Source organism: Hemitrygon akajei, chromosome 7 (genome assembly GCF_048418815.1).
Source record: "Hemitrygon akajei chromosome 7, sHemAka1.3, whole genome shotgun sequence".
In the NCBI taxonomy this organism is placed as follows: domain Eukaryota; kingdom Metazoa; phylum Chordata; class Chondrichthyes; order Myliobatiformes; family Dasyatidae; genus Hemitrygon; species Hemitrygon akajei.
Window position 1 is genome coordinate 66,513,613 of NC_133130.1, and position 20,119 is coordinate 66,533,731.

The 20,119-nt window shown below is 41.9% G+C and overlaps 1 protein-coding gene across 1 annotated transcript in view; it reads right to left on the reverse strand.

The window, feature by feature from the left end:
* pde10a (phosphodiesterase 10A) overlaps window positions 1–20,119 on the reverse strand; it is a 443,486-nt gene that overhangs the window by 360,315 nt on the left and 63,052 nt on the right. The window lies entirely within an intron of this gene.

Sequence of the window (20,119 nt, forward strand, 5' to 3'; positions counted from 1 at the left end):
TTACAATATTATACAAATGTTACTGAAATATCAAATACACAACAGAATTGATCCAGGTAAATTGAAGGAACAAAACTTTAATATGACAGATTCTGCTTAAATGGGATATATCAGGACTAGTACCTTTTGGTCCAATTAAAAGTGATTGCCTCAATTAGTTGTAGTTTGGTGGAAATAGTTAAAAAGGTATAAAAAGACAAACTACCATTTAACTCAGTAACATACAGGTATTATGTATTTAAAAGAACTACAGAACAAATTAGAACACTATCAATGCCAGTACAGCAATATAAAACAATCAGAATCAGCTTTATTATAATCGGCATGTGATGTAAAATTTGTTAACTAAGCAGCCGCTGTTCAATGCAATACGTAATATAGAAGAAAAAAAAATTAAAGTAAATCAATTACAGTATACGTATATTGAATAGATTAAATATCAGGCAAAAAAACCCCCAGAAATAATATATATTAAATAAGTAAGGTAGTATTCACAGTTTCAATGTCCATTTAGGAATCGGATGGCAGAGGGGAAGAAGCTGTTCCTGAATCGCTGAGTGTGTGCCTTCAAGCCTCTGTACCTCCTACCTGATGGTAACAGTGAGAAAAGGGCATGCTCTGGGTGCTGAAGGTCCCTAATAATGGACGCTGCCTTTCTGAGACACCGCTCCCTGAAGATGTCCTGGGTACTTTGTAGGCTAGTACCCAAGATGGAGCCGATTAAACTTACAGCCCTCTGCAGCTTCTTTTGGTCCTGTGCAGTAGCCCCCCCCCCCATACCAGACAGTGATGCAGCCTGTCAGAATGCTCTCCATGGTACATCTATAGAAGTTTTTGAGTGTATTTGTTGACATACCCAATCCCTTCAAACTCCTAGTGAAGTATAGACACTGTCTTGCCTTCTTTATAACTGTATCAATATGTTGGGACCAGGTTAAGGTCCTCAGAGATCTTGACACCCAGCAACTTGAAACTGTTCACTCTCTCCACTTTGAGGATTGGTATGTATTTCTTTGTCTTACCCTTCCTGAAGTCCACAATCAGCTCCTTTGTCTTACTGACGTTGAGTGCCAGGTTATTGCTGCGACACCACTCCACTAGTTGGCATATCTATGTATTAATTCCTACCAATTCAGCTCTCATATGTGGCTCCGAGTAGTTGTTTGCATGCAAGTGTGGCTGGTACATCGCTTCAACAGGTGGGCTAAACCCCCATATGAGGGTAGCCGCAGGACCTCAAACCCTGGTGAGACAGGGACATACCTCTCCTAGTATGTGAAGTCAGCGGATGAAATCAACAGTAAGATCCAAAGGTCAGGAAGGTGGTTCTGCAATGCTATGTGGAGAGTGGGGGCATGAAAAGGAACAGAAGAAGTCATGGTCTTTACTGCAGCGAAGGAAGACCCCCTAGTTTGTCACAACTACTCAAACCACTGGACCCAGACTTCCAGTTTAAGAGAGTGAACCTGCCCGTGCAACATCCTTTCCACTTTAAAAACTCTCCTGCACAGGTCTTCTGTCATTGTTTGTTACGATGGGCAATCAACCACCAATCGACAGAGAAATTCATCCAATTTAGCTTGACCCGTTCTTTTGATTGACTATAAATGAACAAAGTCAGCACACACACCTGGTGCAGATAAGGACTGCTGAGTGCATCCTCCAAATCTTCATTTTCATTGTAATGTTCAAGATGATTGTCAATCCCTTAGAATTCTTGTAGTGCCTAAATTGTTGAAATAGTGAAATGGTTTGATTTTCACTCCTGGCATCTCCAAGCCTCCAACTCATAGTGAGCAAAACAGTTCTGAATTGACTTTTTGCTTATTACTCAACTCTCAGTGACAAAAAAGATCACTGCTTTTTGAACAAAAACACATGCAGATGATGCTACTTTAAAACTGTTCACTATAGTGTTTAACAGCCACACAAGTGCAAGTGACTGATGCAAGTTAGAAACTGTTTGGAATAGTTTCCTGTCCCAATTAAGCAGCAGTCTGCAGCGGCCTCTCCAGAGTTGATACCTGTTATTTGTTAAGTGGGGTGCCGTGCACAATCCTAATCTGATGAAAAACGGACGTGGGAGCACGGAGGAACATCTGGAAATCTCCAGGAAGGCTTTCTTCGTTGCTGCTGCTGTTGTGAGGTCCGGGTCTCTGCTGGGAAGAACAGGCCCCCAGTCCTCAGGGTCACGTTGCCAATGGCCGTTGGCGGGGGCGTCATAGTGTGATTGGCAGAGGATGGTGCTCGGAGAAGCTGTGCCGGAGGGGATGGTCGGAGGCTCGGAGGTTCGACGGACTCGGAGTCCGCTGCGGTCGGGGCGCTTTCACCGTGTGCCGCGTCTGCGAGGCTGGGTCCGACGGTGCTTTCACTGTGTGCTGCGTCTGTGAGGCTGAGTCCGGTGCCGTGGAAGTCCATAGCGGGGTATTCCCTTCTGCCACCTGCGTGGGATGACGAGTCTATCGGGACCCTGAGGACTTGTGGAAACTGTGTGGTGGTTTCTTTCAAACTTATAGTCTTTTAACATCTTTGGACTATTTTTACCGTGCCCATGGTCTGTTTTTCTTTAATCAATTATGGTATTGTCTGCACTGTTGTAACTATATGTTAACTATAACTATATGTAATGTAACACTTACCCAACAGGCTGGTATATGTCTAGGGGAAAAGGAGATCCAGCCACTCACCACCCCACCTCCCGTACACGCAGGTGCTGTGAGAATCAAGTTTATGCCGCGCGCACACACACAATATCAAACTCACACCAGATACCGTTATGGAATACACTTTAAAGATTTTACTAAAACTAAAAGAGTACAATGCAATACAATATATATGAAGGAAAAGAAAATAAAATAAAAGGAGCCAACTTATCAAAGTTCAGTCAGTTTAGTGCACATTGTTGGAGCTCAACCATCGAACCATTCGACCCCTCGTCACTTTCCTCCGACCTCCACGTCCTCGCACCTGGGACCACTCGGGTGGTCGACCGAGCAGTGCAGCGCACGTCCACCTTCCTCGGCGTCTTCTCCTGACTCCCCTGAAAAGACCGCGAAAACCCCCAAGCTCCCAGCCTCCCAAGACAAAATAATATTCCCCATTGGTCAACAAATGAATACAATCCCGATATCAGCAAGTCTAAAGCTAAACAACTGCGAGAGAGAACACTTATCAGACAAAGAAGCCATTTTGATTAACATACACAGTACATTGTACATTAACTATGTGGTTTTGTGTAGGCCTTGTAGCTTTAGTTTTTGGTTTTTTGGGTGCTAGAGTTGGTCTCTTGACTTGGTGTGTCTGGGTAGTCTTGTTTTGTCTGGTGGGTTTGGAGCTCCTTTCTGGGAAATGCGCTAAGATGATAGCACAATATTAAAATGCAGCAGTCTCTCCGGACTCTGGATTTGGGGATTACCAAACATTATGTGGATTTTCTGGTGTAGTCTGTTTTGTCAGGTGCTTTTGTGATATCATTCTGGAGAACGTTGTCTCATTTTTTAACTGCATTGCATTTGTGGTTTCTTAATGACAATAAACTGAAACTGATCTGAACTGAACTGGTGTCCCAAATAAATGAATGGATTCCCGGCTATTTTCTCAATTAGTTTTTGTTCTTTAAGAGTTGTCCCAAATATGTGGGGTTTCTTCTCCCTTGTTAACAACACTGACAACTTGAGTGATGTTGGAATCTGGAGCACAAGACAACTACGGGAATTAACTCAGCAGTACAGGCAGCATTTGATTAGGGAAATGGACAGATGACGTTTTGGGTCCAGATCTTTAATTCGGAGTTGTAAGCTGCATGAGCTCCTTCGGCCTGTGTGGGGAGCCAGAGAGTATTGGGCTCCGAGCTTTTCAGAATACTTGAATCGGTTAATTGTTATTTAATGAGAGCCATAAATAATTTAGAGTTCCTTGTGCTTTTTCTTAGTGAATTGCTCTTTGTAATGCAATCTCGTGGTGCTTTCTGTTTAAACCTGTTAAGTTTGTTTTGATAGGCTTAAGGATTCTGTGTTATTTGTACTATTTAGGCAGATGCCCAATTAGCACTAATTGTGGGCTCCTAGTTTTGAGAATGTTACACCTTGTGGTGTCACCCAGCCGAGCTACCAATGTCCTGTTGGAATTCCTATGAATAAACTCTGGTTGCCATCTGTACATTGAAGTCCGTCTTTCCGCCACACTTGGGTTTTGACAGCGTCAGCACACATGGTGACAGTCAGCTGCCCATATCTGCCTGCTTACGTTCTCGACCTACTGAGATCCCCCAGCAGATAGATTTTATTAACAATTTCATTCAGTTTTGTTTTGCTTTTGAGTCACTCCACAGGTTCAGCAGACAGAGAGCATTGAAAACATTAACAAAACATAATACTTGCCCATTTTCCTCCCAGCTGTTCAGAATGAGGGTGTGCAAACTACTTACTTCTGTGTGAATAAAAGTAGGTGCACATTTCAGGTAACCTTTTGTTTTCAGTCCCCTGAGTAGAGCAGTGTGTGGCAGAAATACGCACCGTGATCGGAGGCAGATTTTCCCTTAGAGTTATTAAATTATGAATGCACAGAATATATCAAAAACATTTGAATGAATACCTGGTCAAACCTCTGCTATCAATGGCCACTGGAAATATTGCATTCAATATAGCTTTCAATGAAAAGCAAATCTCAGAGATTTATGAGGCTTTTAGTAATCCTCGGTTTTCAATAAAAATATTCAATATTCATAAAATATTTATGATGTATTTTTGGAGGAGAAATTTTGATCTCTCAACACCCTTTCTTATCCATTGTGTCAAAACTTATATGCATAATTGTTCATTAAGTTTTTAAGAAGTGAATTGTCAGCAGAGTAGGCACAAATCTTCATTTACAGAACAGAATCAAAGGAAGCATATGAAATAATCTTCCCACCACAGCAACTTTCACAGGACAAAAGTTATGTCACCAAACACTGCAAAGCCATGTGGTAAATGAGGAAAGAAGGGTTTATTTACATTTTTTTAAAAAAATGGTTAAGATCTTGCTGTAAAAATAAGCTTAAAACTACTTTTAAAATATTAAATGATGTGACAAATTTTGATGTCTACACGTACACCAATAAACAGAAAGCTACTGCCTGAGTTATTCCGCTCATCTAGAATTCCTCATATAGTGCCCTCCCATTGAAGGAGTGTGGAGTGAATTTGCCCATGGGATGTGCATCTGTCCATGTGATGTGACAGATACACATTAAAAATATCAGAAAAGTTCAGATTTACAAATTCAAGCACAGTTGACTTTATAGTGGGGTGAAGCATTTTAATTAATGTTAAACAGTATCTCTGGTTCTGAAAATTAGCTTCGAATAAAGCAGCGGCTAATTCCATTAGACCCTAATTACTGGTGATTTAAAAAATCTTGCTTTATCACTTTCCAATAATCCCATTTATCCATGTTCTTTCTTTCTGTACATGATTTCTATATTGAATTAACTATTCTAACTTACTCTTCCTGGTTCATATCCCACAAACCTTACCATCAGTTCTTCAGACAGATGAGTTAAAGGGGTACACTACCAGGAAGCATGAATGCAAGAGATTCTGCAGATGCTGGAAATCCAGAACAACACACAGAAAATACTGGAGGAATTCAACAGGTCAGGTAATATCTATGGAGAGAAATAAACAGTCAACATTTCTGGTCGAGATCCTTCATCTTAGCCTGAAATGCCGACTGATTATTCCTTTCCAGAGATGCTGCCTGACCTGTTGAGTTCCACCAGCACTCAGTGTGTCAAGAGCGTCAAGATGACACAGATGTCAAGCCTTGCACAGTTTTTGATTTCTAATCACTGAAGGAGAAGGTGCACAGCCAAGGTTAGAATGCACCCTGCCAGATGTAACTGCTGCCAAGCAGAATCAGCCTATCTGATCTCCTTGGCCCCCTTACCACTGGATGAAGACCTTGCGCTGAGAAACTTCGTGGAATATCAAGAGCTATGCAATGTTACAAAGGCAACTTCCACTCCACAATGTGAAGTTTGGGACCTAGATATCAGAACCAATGACAGATTGAACATGGCTGTATTATCAAAGATCAGAAAATTAATTCCTTTGACAATGACATCGCCACCCAGAGTAAGATACTCAGGCAGGAGATGGCCAATTATGCAAATATGTCCAAATCAGCTGCATCATTACAGACATCACTAACTGATGGAATGATCATATTCTAATACATTTTATTATTTCCATCACTCTGAGCCTAAAATATGAGTGTCAACAGAACATTTGACACAGAAAGATAAATATTGAAAATATCAAGGTCTCCACAAAGGCAGCACTGTCAAATCCCAGCCAACAAGAGCCAGAGGAAGCCCACAATCTGCGGGCTGATGGGACCCTCAGCATCTCTACACAGAGACTGGGGCTAGTTTGAATAGACCAGCAAAGAGATCAAGGAGCTAATTAACTGCAATCAGAAAGCATCCCTGCATTGGAATCTCCATCGTTACTGAGTGAAAATGAAACTGCTGGACAGGCACATGAAGGCAGGGCTCCTGCAAAAACCTGTGACCTGAAGAACAGTTGATGGAAGGAGGCAGAGCAGGAAACTCAGCCATGACCTATCAGGGCTCTTCAGTGATCTAACAGCGATCATCATCACCAACATTTACGGCCCCGCTCCACTGAGAGATGGGAATAGGATGAATCTTTCAAGGACAGAGGTACCGTCAGTACCTGCTAGAAGGAATGTCTAGAAGATCCCATCACCGCAATCTGCTATGGACAGAATCAGAATCAGATTTTTATCACCAGCATGTGCCATGAAATTTGTTAACTTAGCAACAGCAGAACAATGCAATACATGTTAATATAGAAAGAAAAATAAATAAGCAAATAAGTAAGTGAATCAATTGCAGCCAGTGTTCAATTCAATATATATATATACACACACGCACGCACACACCTATATGTGTGTGTGTGTGTGTGTGTGTGTGTGTATAGAATAGATTAAAATAGTGCAAAAACAGAAATAATATACATTTTAAAAAGTGAGGTGGTATTCATGAGTTCAATGTCTATTTAGGAATTGTATGGCAGAGGAGAAAAAGCCATTTCTGAATCGCTGAGTGTGCCTTCAGGCTTCTGTATCCACTTCCTGAAGGTAACAATGAGAAGAGGGCATATTCTGGGTGATGGAGTTCCTTGATAATGGATGTAGCCTTTCTGAGAAACTGCTCCTTGAAGGTCTCTTGGATACTAAGGAGGCCAGCACCGCTTGATGGAGCTGACTGATTTTACAATTTTCTGCAGCTTCTGTGCAGTAGCCCCCAGACCCAACCCCACCCCCTCCCCACCTCCATACCAGTGCTGCAGCCTGTCAGAATGCTCTCCATGGTACATATTATAGAAGTTTGAGTGTTTCAGTTGACAAATCTAATCTCTTCAAATTCCTGATGAAATATAGCCACTGTCTTGCCTTCTTTATAGCTGCATCAATATGCTGGGACCAGGTTAGATCCTCAGAGATCTTGACATCTGGGAACTTGAAATTGTTCACTCTCTCCACATCAGATCCCACTATGGTTCATGTTTCCTTGTCTTCTCTTCCTGAGGTCCACAATCAACTCTTTTGTCTTACTGACACTGAGTGCATGGTTGTTGCTGCAACACCACTCAACTGGCTGGTATATCTCACTCTTATACATCATCTCACCTCCATTGGAGGTTCTACCAACAATGGTTGTATCATCAGCAAATTTATAGATGGGATTTGAACTATAATTGCCACACAGTCACAGCAATAGCGGGAGTAGAGCACTGGGCTAAGCACACACCGAAGTGTAGCAGTGTTGATCATCAGCGAGGGGGAAGTATTATTACCAATCTACACAGATTGTGGGCTTCCAGATATAAAGCTGAGCATCCAATTGCAGAGGGAAGTAAACGGGCCCAAGTTCTTATCGATCAGGATTGTGGGAATGATGGTGTTAAACACTGAGCTACAGACAACAAACAGCATCCTGACATAGGTGTTTGTATTGCCCAGGTCATCTAAGGCCGTGTGAACAGCCATTGAGATTGTGTCTTCTGTAGACCTATTGAAGTGAAAGGCAAATTGCAGTGGGTCTAGGTCCTTGCTGAGGCAGGAGTTCATTCTGGCCATGACCAACCTCTCAAGCATTTCATCACCACTCTTAGGCACTAGTACTAGTATAAGTGACAACCCAGAAAACTTTTCTGCAGCACCTCCAGGGTAGTGTTCATGAACCACACCGATCATGGCATCCTAAAATTTGTGTGGTTGAGAAAACAATGAACAAACGTTGCAGTATACATACAGTGAACTGCTGAATTTGCATAAGCACCGGCAAATCAGAGAGAAAGGTAAAATGTATATTGTGGTAATCACTGACCATTAGTCTGCACTATTGGGGGAACCAACGTGTACAGAAGCGTAAAACACATTAAAGAGTGGAGTGCACTGGCAACAGGATAAGACAGCAGCCTAAGCATAGACAGGCCTTACCAGCAGCTAAGGGGTGAAAAACTGAGCAAGCCAATCATTCCCAGCCTATGAGGAATGCTTGGAGACATTTTTAATGGCTAATAATATTTTTGAAGATGCACCAAGCATTAAACACTAGCATTTTTACTGACAGTGGTTGGCTTTGAATGTATTGCATGTTCAACAAACTGATAGCTCCACAGAAAGCTAAATATGGTCCTGTCACAGGAGTAGTACAACACATGAAACCCAAATCCATTTGAAATAGTGGGAAGTTAAAAAATTGACATGAAGTCAGAAAAGTACAAATCAAAGTGTTAGTTGAAAGACCTATCTAGAGACTCCAAATTTAGGGAGCTTTTTATAACATACTGTAGGATGGTTTCTTGTAAACCTCAAATTATAGACAGATTTAGGCTAAGCTGTCAGACGTGGAGAGCTTTACATTTGATCTGGACAGGATGGAGAAGGAAGACAGCCACTACATGGAAGTGAGAGGGAAGGCTGGTAGGTGATTGGCCATCTGAATGGGTGGGGGGGGGGGGTAGTGCTAAAACAGAGGCTGGTAGGTCCTAAGTGGAACCAGATAAGAGAAGGTAATGGGTGGATGGAACCAGGTGGAAGAAAGGATAGAGAAGGTAAACTGTGGGAGAAGAAACCCATGTAGAGAGATATGTGTGATGGAAGATGCACTAAAGCAAATACTATTATTGAGGAATTATTTCCTGAAGACAATATAGCTGAGGGATTTGTGTCAGTCAATAGACTATAGCTCACATTGTGTTTGTTAGTATGTTCTGAGATTCAATGGAATCATGTATTCTTTGAATCCTCCAAATCTCACGATACTGAGAGGCTTCTGTGTCTTTTGAAGGAAACCTTGCAGAAGAAAATTTCCCAATGTTTTTACCAGTTTGAAAATGGATTAGTGATGGCCAACTTCAATGTCCCATTCTCTGACCAGTTTCACCCTGCAGAGATGTCGATATGTTGAGTCTTAGAAAATGGCTAAATTTGGTGTGGCTCTGGAATGCAGGAGAGTGTGGAAAGACAGCAGCTGAAGCAAAAAATTAATTGGAAGAGGTAAGCATAGGGCTCAGATAATGAAAAAATGAGCATCAAGTACAACTGACAAAATATTTGACGGGTCTGCAGTTTGAAATGATATTTGTTACAAATCAAAGGCAGGGTCAGAAGCCTTCACATTGACTCAAGTGATTACAGCAAGGGAACGACCTGAACGCACCAAAGAATGTGTTCCAGAAGTGGAAATCCGAAGCAACCAGTGAGATTGAGATTGATGCTTGATCTTTGACGTTTTACCTCATTTTGTTGATTCAGAATGATACAAATTTTTCAGATCAAAATAAACTACAACACAGTGAAGAGTCTCACACACAGTTGATAAGGTCCAAGTGCTGAGAAAACCAGCTGAAGCAGCAGTTGCATATTTTATTTCAGAAAAGGAAAGCCATATATGGATATGTAAATAATTTCACCCTGACATATCTGTACTTGCAGATACAATGTCATGCTGCTTCAAATCATCGTTTAGTGTGTTTTTATTTCAAAAACCTTAAACAAATTGTACTAATGCCCAAAGGTCTATTAAATGTGTAGTTAGGAATATTCATTTTGAGAGCCACCTTTAAGATAAGTACCAGGTTATGTCTATGCCCAGAGACGTGTATTGATCCCTGCTTGATTCACTCACCCTCTGCTTTCGCACTTCAGACGGTAACTTGCACAGATACATGAATCCGGTGGTCCTGGACCTTTCTTTTCTGAATTAATCACACAAAGTAGAGCAAGGCCTCAGAGATGAATATGCCTCAGCCAGTGCATCTCTGCTATGTCAGACAGCAGTTTATAAAAACTGGTATAATCTTACTTCCTGCCAAGGCAGTTATATTTCAAATGTGTCAGCTCATCAACAATGCACTATTACAAAAGTAACAACGCCTTCCTTTAGATACGTTACTTGTTGGTTCATGGTCTCTATGGTTCCCATTCTCTTTCTCTCTATGTTAAGGCTGCCAACTATTTCTAGTTCCCCAATTCTTGCTGATTTTTTAAAAATTCACTCACAAGCAAGGCAGGCACTTACTGTCCATTCCTTTTGCCACCTTGAACTGAATGCTTATTTCAGTTTAGTAAAATGGTCCCTGTACATACAGTAGTCCTAATGACCTTCAGCAGCTGGAATTCACAGCTTTGTCGTGAGCTTTGAAGGCAGCATTTGCACAGCAAACAGAGTTTGCCTGAAAATCAAAGAAAGCAGGGGAGTACAATACAAACTGACAGGACAATAGATATGAATGGTAAAAGCAAGGAAAAGAAAACGCAGACTTGAGGAGGAACATGTCCCGTAGGCCAGCACTGTACGATAAGCTAGATCATCCTGGCTGTGGAGATTCACCTACAATCAGCTCTGAATTAAATCCAGACTTGCACAGTGCAGAACCCCAAAGAGAACTTTTCTGCAGAAGGTGTGCCATTAGTTCAGGCCTTTGCAGCAAGGGGGACTCTCAACATAAATGCTGTTGAGTGACAGAGTCAGGAGATGCCTCAACCTCAAACAGCTTGTAAAGCCACACCTTGCAAATTGACCAAACATCAAATGCCCCTGCCATTCAGGAACTTTCAAAATCAAAAGTACTCTAGGTTATTAAAAATATAAAACACTTTGGAACACTCAGATAAAAATTTATCCGACTTACCCACTCCTGTCACAGTCTTTACTATTCATTCAAATGAATGGGCTCACTGTTACTGTTGTAGGTTTAATCCAGTGCAGATTCAATGGTGTACAGTGCGAGAAGAATTGCAGCAATTCTGCTCTCTTCTTCTTCTCCCAATGAAACCAATAAATTCAAATTTTCTATATTGACACTTGATTATGTTGGAGTTCTAGTATTCTGTATATTTAAGCAGGGAGATTGAAGCAGTATTACAGATTACTACCAGGATTTCTCAGGAAAGTGTGGACCATTTGTGTTTTATTGTTGGAGTCAGTTTGGAACTGGAAAGGCCCTGCAGGGAAATTATCCTGCTGGGCTATGGAAAAGGAACTGGGGAATGGGACTGAAGAAGTTATTCCAGGATAGTCAAGAAGGGCCAAATAGACTCATTCTGTGCTCCAACAATTTCATGGTGCTACTCTGGGTCAATACTGTACATCACCTTTCTGATGCTAGACCTCAGTGATGGGTTGGGAATCAGTAAACTTAAATATTTGATTTTATTCATGATTTTAGACCCTATATTTTGTAAAACATGATATTTGTACGGGGACCTTAGAAGTTACTTATATTTTATTGAATTTCCAGTATTTACATGCTTTTCTACACAATAGTCAAAACTGCACAATAATAAAGCTGCTTTCGTCTGAATTTAAATCTTACTTTTGTTTTCCTGTATAATGAATTAAATAATTTAGATTAAAGAGACATTAAATATTTCATTTGGTGCTCAAGTCTAAGAAACGTAGCCATAGGAAATAGAATTACCTTGGCATAACTTGGTCAAACAATACATTGTCAGAATATAATACAGTACTGTTCAACATGACACAGAGTGCCATGTATTGCAAAATCTTGTGATCAAACTTCTGTTTAGTACTGTCAATCAAAAATAATGACCTGGCCTTTCTCTCAGCCTGTTTCAGTCTGCATCTATCAGTAGCTCTTTCCCTCCCTTTCAGTTGCATTTTTCCCCACACTTCATATATTTCTCCATTTCTCAGTCGTAGCAACAATCAAAGCTAAAATAATTTAATGATAGAGGAGTTTCTTTACCTGTACAATGAAGAAAGGGGACCAGAGGCTAGGAAACAGCAAATTCAGGTCAAGAAAACAGACCACGAATGAGCAAGAGTGATATTTCTACAAACTCATACCATGACATTAACTCAGATTCACATCAGCAAACATTAGAAACTCACATTAGCATGCATGAGTATGTTTACAAAGAGAAAAATAAAATTACATGCATTGTCATGTTGCAAGAATTCAAAGAATTTGCCTGAAGCAAAGTTTAGGAAAGTATTTATTAAGATGCTACTGTTTAGTTAAAATCAGCACATCAGGGATTTTATCCACACATCACACACTGGAAGGAGGTGATGTCTGTAAGAAAGGTTTTTTTTCTGTTTTTATCCATCGATGGGGTGCATCTAAATATTCCACTTACCGTTCATACATATTGATTTAGGATATTACAGAATAAACAAGTTCTGATCAGTGCTATTACATTCAAATTGTGCAGGGGCCTCAGTTGTGTAAGAGAAAGCTTGACACTTATGAATCACCATCAGCCGACATTGATACACACTGCTCTGCTGTTAGCTACTCAGATCTTGTCCGAACTCCCTTTGTGGTCATCATGAGGGTTCTTGGTAATTAATCAGCAAGGCGTTAAAAAAATGTACAGTCAAAGAATTAAAGCAGAGATTTATTTTAACTATGTGCTCTTCATTTTTCAACCACACTGGTCCAGGAAGGAAACAATTAAAAATATGGAGTCTTGTTGCTGAAGGAAATTAATTGCTTAGGAAGATATTAATAATATTTTAAAAGGAATCTTATTTTTCCATCTCTCACTTTTCTCGATGAATATAGTTTTCCTCACTTTTCTTTCTGTAATTCACTGATATAAATTCATTCAGAGCAATTCATATTTTCTTCCCTCTGAGTCTTATCCTTATTTGTTTCACAACCCTTGGATCATATTTAAGGAGACAGACTGTCAGGACTTCGACTCCCCAAATGTCCCAGAAGCCATGTTATCTGTTCACACTTCAAGCAGTTTTATGGCTGAACAGTATCTGAACTGGTGGCAGCAGGCACAAGTGTGATGCCCTGCCCTAAAATCTTTCATTGGAGACGACTATCCCTCTCTTACATGACTGCACTAGCCAACTAGCCAACTCCACGTTCAACCATTCACATCAAAGCCCATCAGTTTCCATCTTAAGTCATTTCCATCTTCATTCACCAGCTTATCTGAAGATACAGAGACAGTTTTTACATGAATGCCGAGAATATTTAATCAACCTCCCCTGCATCATCTTTGCTGGGCTGGTGAAAATCATCCGACTGACATGAAATCCCGATTAAGCCAAGTTTCCTGCAGCAAATATTGACAAAAAAAGTGTCCAAGTGTCTTTGGCTTCAACTCCTTTAACAGACTTTAAAGTTGCTAGAGTAGAATTTTATTGGCTTTTACAGAAATGCATATCTACTCCATCATCAAACCTTCCAGTTAACAGTTCAGGAACATTTCACATTTCTTAAAATCAACCTTACTCTGCTGTATCAGTTAAGTCTTGTCCACTTTCATAAGTATTTTGAAGCATGAGGATAGCTGTGGAAATAGTAAATCCCTTTGGGGCCAGAGGGGAAATCTACAGAGAAGACAGATAACATGAGCCAGATTCAAAATGAATACTTCCCATTGATACACCTCAGGGAGAAGGATGTAGAGAGTGAAGAGTTAACAGAAGGGTACACTGATATTCTGGATCAAGAAAGTCTTAGGAAGATTGCAGCATAGTTGTGTGGATAAATCCCCAGGACACAATTGGAACTAATCAGGATGCTAGAGGAATCAATGGAAGAGATTTCTGGACTTTTGACTGTACCAGATGACTGGAGGACAGTTAATGTTATTCCCTTGTTCTAAAAGGGAAGTAGGGATAAGCCTGGATACTACAGGCTGGTGAGCTTTAATCAGAGGTCGAGAAGATGGTGGAGAATATTTTGAGGGAAAGTGGTGACACGGGTGAACTGGACATTTGGTGAGTTTGCCTCCACTGGCCAGCGAAAGCACTGAATAAAAGAGGAAGCCATGTTACAGCTGTACAAACAGTGGAGACCGCACATGGAGGATTTGGCACAATTTTAGTTGTCACACTGAGGGAAGATGTGGTAGCAAAAGAGATCCTGCAGAAAAAAGTTCACTAGGGTGTTGCTTGAAATAGAGGGCTGCTGTAATTAGGTTTATTCTCAATGGAATGTACAAGTTTATTATCACCTGAGTGTACAGATATATAAAACCAAACGAAACAGCCGTGGTATACCCACAAAACATCTACACGTGGCACATAAACCAAAATATTACCCTAACTAAGTTAATAAAATATAATTCAAAGTGCATTTAATAGTAAACAGTGAACAGCTAGCTGTTCTAGTGATGAGACCTCGATGATGGCAGGGTATCCATTAGTCTGACAGTCTGAGGGAAGAAGCCATTACTCAGTCAGTAGTCCTAGTCCTGATGCTCCTGTACCTCCGTCCTGATAGTAGTGGGTCAAGGAGACATGGCAGAGACATTGACGTGCAGTGGTTGACCCGAGCCTTCCTGAAGTCCACAATCATCTCTTTTTGTCTTGTCCGCGTTGAGATTCTGGTTGCTGTTCTCACACTATCTGATAAGCCTCTCTACCTGCTGATTCATCTAACCACTCAGCAAGCTTAATAATGTGGTTTGAGCTGGATCTGGCAGTGCAGTTGTGAGTCAGCAGTGCGCTGAGCACACAGCCCCGGGTGGGGGACGGCTGTGCTCAGCGTGATGGAGCTGGAGATGTTGTTGCCAACTCGGACTGACTGGGGTCTTTTCAACAAAAAGTTCCAAGATCCAGTTGCAGAGCGGGATGCTCGGTCCCACCGAGGGATGTTTACCCACCAGCCTCTGAAGCTATGCTGAGGTCAATGAACACCATCCTGGCACATGAAGCATTGTTTTCTAGGTAGGACAGGGTGGAGTGGAGGGCCGATGCATCATCCATCATCAGTGTACTGGTTTGCACAGAAGGCAAACTGGAAAGGGTCTAATGTAGCTGGAAGGTGGTATTTTATCGATACGTTAACAGCCACTCACACCACTTGGGGGGGTAATAGTCTGTTTATCCATTTATTTAGCAATACAGTGTGGAGTAGACATTTCCGGCCCTGTAAGCGTGACCCCAGTAACCTGACAAACTCGATTAACCGTAACCTAATCATAGGACAATTTACAATAGCTGAGGGAGGAAACCAGAGCATCCAGCTACACTGATGCATTCCAGAGGGATGAGGTACAGACTCCTTATAAATGGTGCCAGAATTGAACTCTGAACCTCAGGACACCCCGAGCTGCAATAGTGCGTGCTACCCATTTCGCTACCACGGCGCTACCGATTTACCCTTGCTAGGATCTTCCTCACCTTGGCTGCGGCCAGACAGCGTGCCTGTTCCTCAGGGGTGGGGGGAGGGGGAAGAGGAGGTGACTTTCCTCGATGTCACATCATTCAATGCATCAAATCGTGTAGGGAAGGCATTCCCTATCAGGAACGGAGGTGTCACTGTTGTAGACTCGTAGGGTGTACCTGTAATCAGTTATAGTTTGTGTATCTTGTCAGATGTGCCATGTGTCTCTGGTGTCACAAATGTGTCTGTGAATTTTCTGTGCATCCTCACACTTTTCCTTCCTGACGGTATGGGAGAGTACAGCTCTTGCTGACCTTCGAATCATCCTGCACCCCAATCTGCAGGCAGCGTCCTGATCCCTAAGCAGTGTACGGATCAGCCAAGGTTTCCGGTTTGCCCTGACAGTATCGTGTTTCATCACGTTAATGCATTTTCCTATACGGCCAGTTACCAATCCCATGTTCATTAATGCTGCCGTGATGATTGTAGGTAGTCGAAGACTGAGTAGTAACCTTCATAACATTATGAGATGCACAGATTGGGTGGATTGTCAGAGTCTTTTCTCCAGGACAGTGGACTGAAAAAAATGGCACAGGTTTGAAATGAGAGGAGAGAAATTTAAAGGAAATCTGAGGATCAAGTTCTTCACACAAAGGATGTTGGTTATATGGAATCAGCGGCCAGAGGAGTGATAGAAGCAAATATTAGAAAGGCAGTGGATAGGTACTTCGACAAGAACACTATAGCAGGACACAGGCTTACTGCAGGAAAATGTGATGAGTGAGGAAGGCGTCAGGGTCAGCATCAACAAGCTGAGCTGAAGAGGAAGGTTTCCATGCCACAAAAATCAAGATTAAGTTGCTCGAGGGGTATTTGTACCACCCTCCAGATTATGATCTTTGATGTCTTTCAGCAAATCCAGGTTCCTGACCTGCACTGTGCACCAAGCCCATTCCTGTTGTTATCTGCTTACAGTGCCCCCTTGTGGCTCAAATCCCCCTACCTGTTGAAAAATCTCTGTGTGCCTCTGCAGCACCTTACTGCCCTGAGTGTCCATTATCAACTGCTCCACATGCTCTTTAACTCAGGATTGTATGTTTCACTACTGTCTAAATTTGTTCTTTCATGGGCTGGCTGAAACTTCCACACAGCCATGTTTCTATTTCCCTACTAACTCTCTTATAATCCATTTTAAACACCAGACTTCACTTTACTTTTATTTTTTTCATTTTCCCAAATTTCATGCTCCTTCTTGTAAAATGTAAGGTTTTCATTTACAAGGAACACCACAGGATCATTCAAGTACAAGATTCTGTTATAATAGAAACAGCATAAAGTAAGATAGATTCACTTATCTATGGTTGCTGATATGACAACTTATTTCAAGAACACCATTACAATGATAAAGAGAATGTACTCATTTTGGAACTGGGTCAATGTCTGGTTATTTTTGAGTCATGATCCTGCATTCACGTCATGAAGAAATTCAACATGGGGCAGAAGCTGATTCATACAACCCATCAGCTTTACGTCAAGGCAACCAGTGCAGTATTCGCTCAAGGCACCATCGGGGAGTGATTCCATACCTCTGTAGGAGTCCGTCAAGGCTCCTCCTCTCCCCCACTCTCTTCAATGTCTTCCTGGAACAGATCATGAATGTTGCCCTTGAAGATCATGTGGGCACAGTCAGCATCGGAGGGAGGAACATCATAAACCTAAGATTTGCTGACAACATTGATGGACTTGCAGGAAAAGAGGACGAACTGGCCAACCTGGTCAGCCATCTTGACAGAGCCTCCACAAAGTTTGGAATGGAAATAAGTGCCAAGAAAACCAATCTCATGGCAAATGCCTACGGTGCCATCACAACAGACATCTCAGTCCATGGTCAGCAACTTGAGACAATGCAGCAGTTCAAATACCTGGGGGCAATCATCAGTGATGATGGATCAAGACCAGAAGTCCTGGCGAGAACTGCACAAACAATGCCTGCACTATCCAAACTCAAGACAATATAGAGGGGCAGCAACATCACCATGAAGTACAAGATCAGACTCCTGCATGCATTGATATTCTCCATCTTCCTGTACGCATGCGAGACATGGACCCTCACAGCAGAGCTACAGAGGAAGATACAGGCATTGGAAATGAGATGCTAGTGCAACATCTTGAGCATCTCATACTTGGACCACATCACAAACGAGCAAGTCCACAAGACCATCCAGCACCACATTGGCCCCCATGAAGACCTTCGCACAACGGTGAGGAAAAGAAAGCTGAGATGGTACGGCCACGTAACAAGATCCAGTGGCCTTGTAAAGACCATTCTACAAGGAACTGTGGAGGGGAAAAGAAGGAGAGGTAGACAGAGGAAAAGATGGACGGATAACATTAAAGAATGGACAGGGAGAACATTTGTGGTGACCCAGGCTCTGGCACACAACTGCGACAGATGGAACAGACTGGTGCAAAGCTTGGCATGATGGTGCCCCGACGACCCCACCAGGTGTTAAGGGCGCAAGGCAAGGCCCGCATTCACGTACGAATGCCCGCACAGTTTATGGATTCAGAGTGGTGTCATCAGTATAGGTAGCTATTGACAAAAACAAAACAAAAATTTAAGCCCTACAAGTGACAGTTTATGTTTGTTAAAATTAAGAGGTCCAGGGTTCCAGTTTAATGATAATTTCTCATTGTCAGTCCCAGTGGTAAGCAAGCACTGCACAAGATGCTAGAAGAACTCAATGGGCCAGGCAATATCTGTGGAGTCACATGTGTTTCCCTCCAAAGACCCAGTGAATTCCTCCAGCATCTTGTGTAACCCCAGATTCCAGCATCTGCATCCTTTTGTGTCTCCATCTTGGTTTTAACCATTATCTGTTACAGTTGTCCCCCCCTTTACAAAGATAGAGCATTCCTATGAAACCTTTCTTAAGCTGAAATGGTGTAAAGCGAAGAACCATTAATTTATATGGGAAAATTTTTTGTAAAAGCAAAAATCCTCTTTGTAATGCGAAAACAGGTTATTAATGTCGGTCTTTTGTAAAAACTAAGTGGCGTAAAGCAAACGTTTGCAAAGCGGGGGACACCTGTGCACAATTTCAGAGCCAGAATTATTATCACTGACTTATACGATGTAAAAAGTTGTTGTTTTGTAGCAACAGGACAGTACAATTATGAAATTCTATAAAATAGAGAAATAAGTAAATAACCGAGAAAAAGGAGTAACAAGGTCGTGTTCTTGGATTGGTTCATGTGTCATGTCAAAGACGGATCCACCCGATGCAAAGGCGCATGTACCACGGATGCAATGAGACCATACAACAAGCAACACTTTATCAGCTTTAACTCTTTATTCATAGCATGCGATGGGGGAAGTTACAGACTGATCTCCCAAAGAGCCAGTCTGGACACTGCCCTCCTTCAAATCACAATTCTTCACAATTTATAACATTGATCATCACAGGAAATATTATAATTACGTGAGATAATACAGTTTTAGAATAGTTTCGATCACATGCTAAGATACAATTAGATGTAAAATCATCATTGGTTAGTTATAATTATTTTCTGTCAAAGCTGACCTGGATACAACCTTAGTTCCTCATGCAGACACCTCCCCCTACTCTCGAACGTTCTATCCCTCCTACGCCATCCTTCCCATATTTAGTTATGTTATACCTCAAAATGCTTTGTGCAATCAGACAATTCCTTATTTGAACCTATGTCTAACACTATTAGGGAACAATGTCTAGTACGTCACTTGCTGCCGGGTTGTTGCCCTTTTGGCTGTCCAGCAACAAACATAAGGTACCTATAAGCTAATCATTGTCTTTTAATCTCTACCCCTATTTACCTATCCCTTTACTCTACCACATGGGCTGGATCAGAAACCTCATGGCAGAGAGGAGGAAGCTGTCCCCAAATCATTGAATGTGAGTCTTCAGGCTCACATTCTCAGTTGATGGTTATAGAGATCTCTCATCCACTGCCACCAACCCTCTCTTACCCTGCCCCCTCCTGTATCAACCTCCTAAGCAAGATCCACAAACTTGCCTGTCCAGGTAGACCCATTGTTTCAGCTTGTTCCTGCCCCATTGAACTCATATCTGCATACCTCAACTCAGTTTTATCCCCCCCCCCCCCCGCACCCCGGTCCAGTTCCTTCCTACCTACATCCATAATACTTCACATATTTTTGATCTTGTCATTGATTTTAAATTCCCTGGCCCTGATCATCTTATTTTCACTATGGATATCCAGACCCTATACAGCTCCATCCGCCATCAGGAAGGCCTCAAAGCTCTCTGTTTCCTTCTAGACACCAGGCCCAACCAGTGCCCCTCCACCACCACTCTCCTCTGTCTGACTGCCCACTCTTAATAACTTCTCCTTCGGCTCCTCCTATTTCCTTCAAGCAAAAGGTGTAGCCATGGGTACTT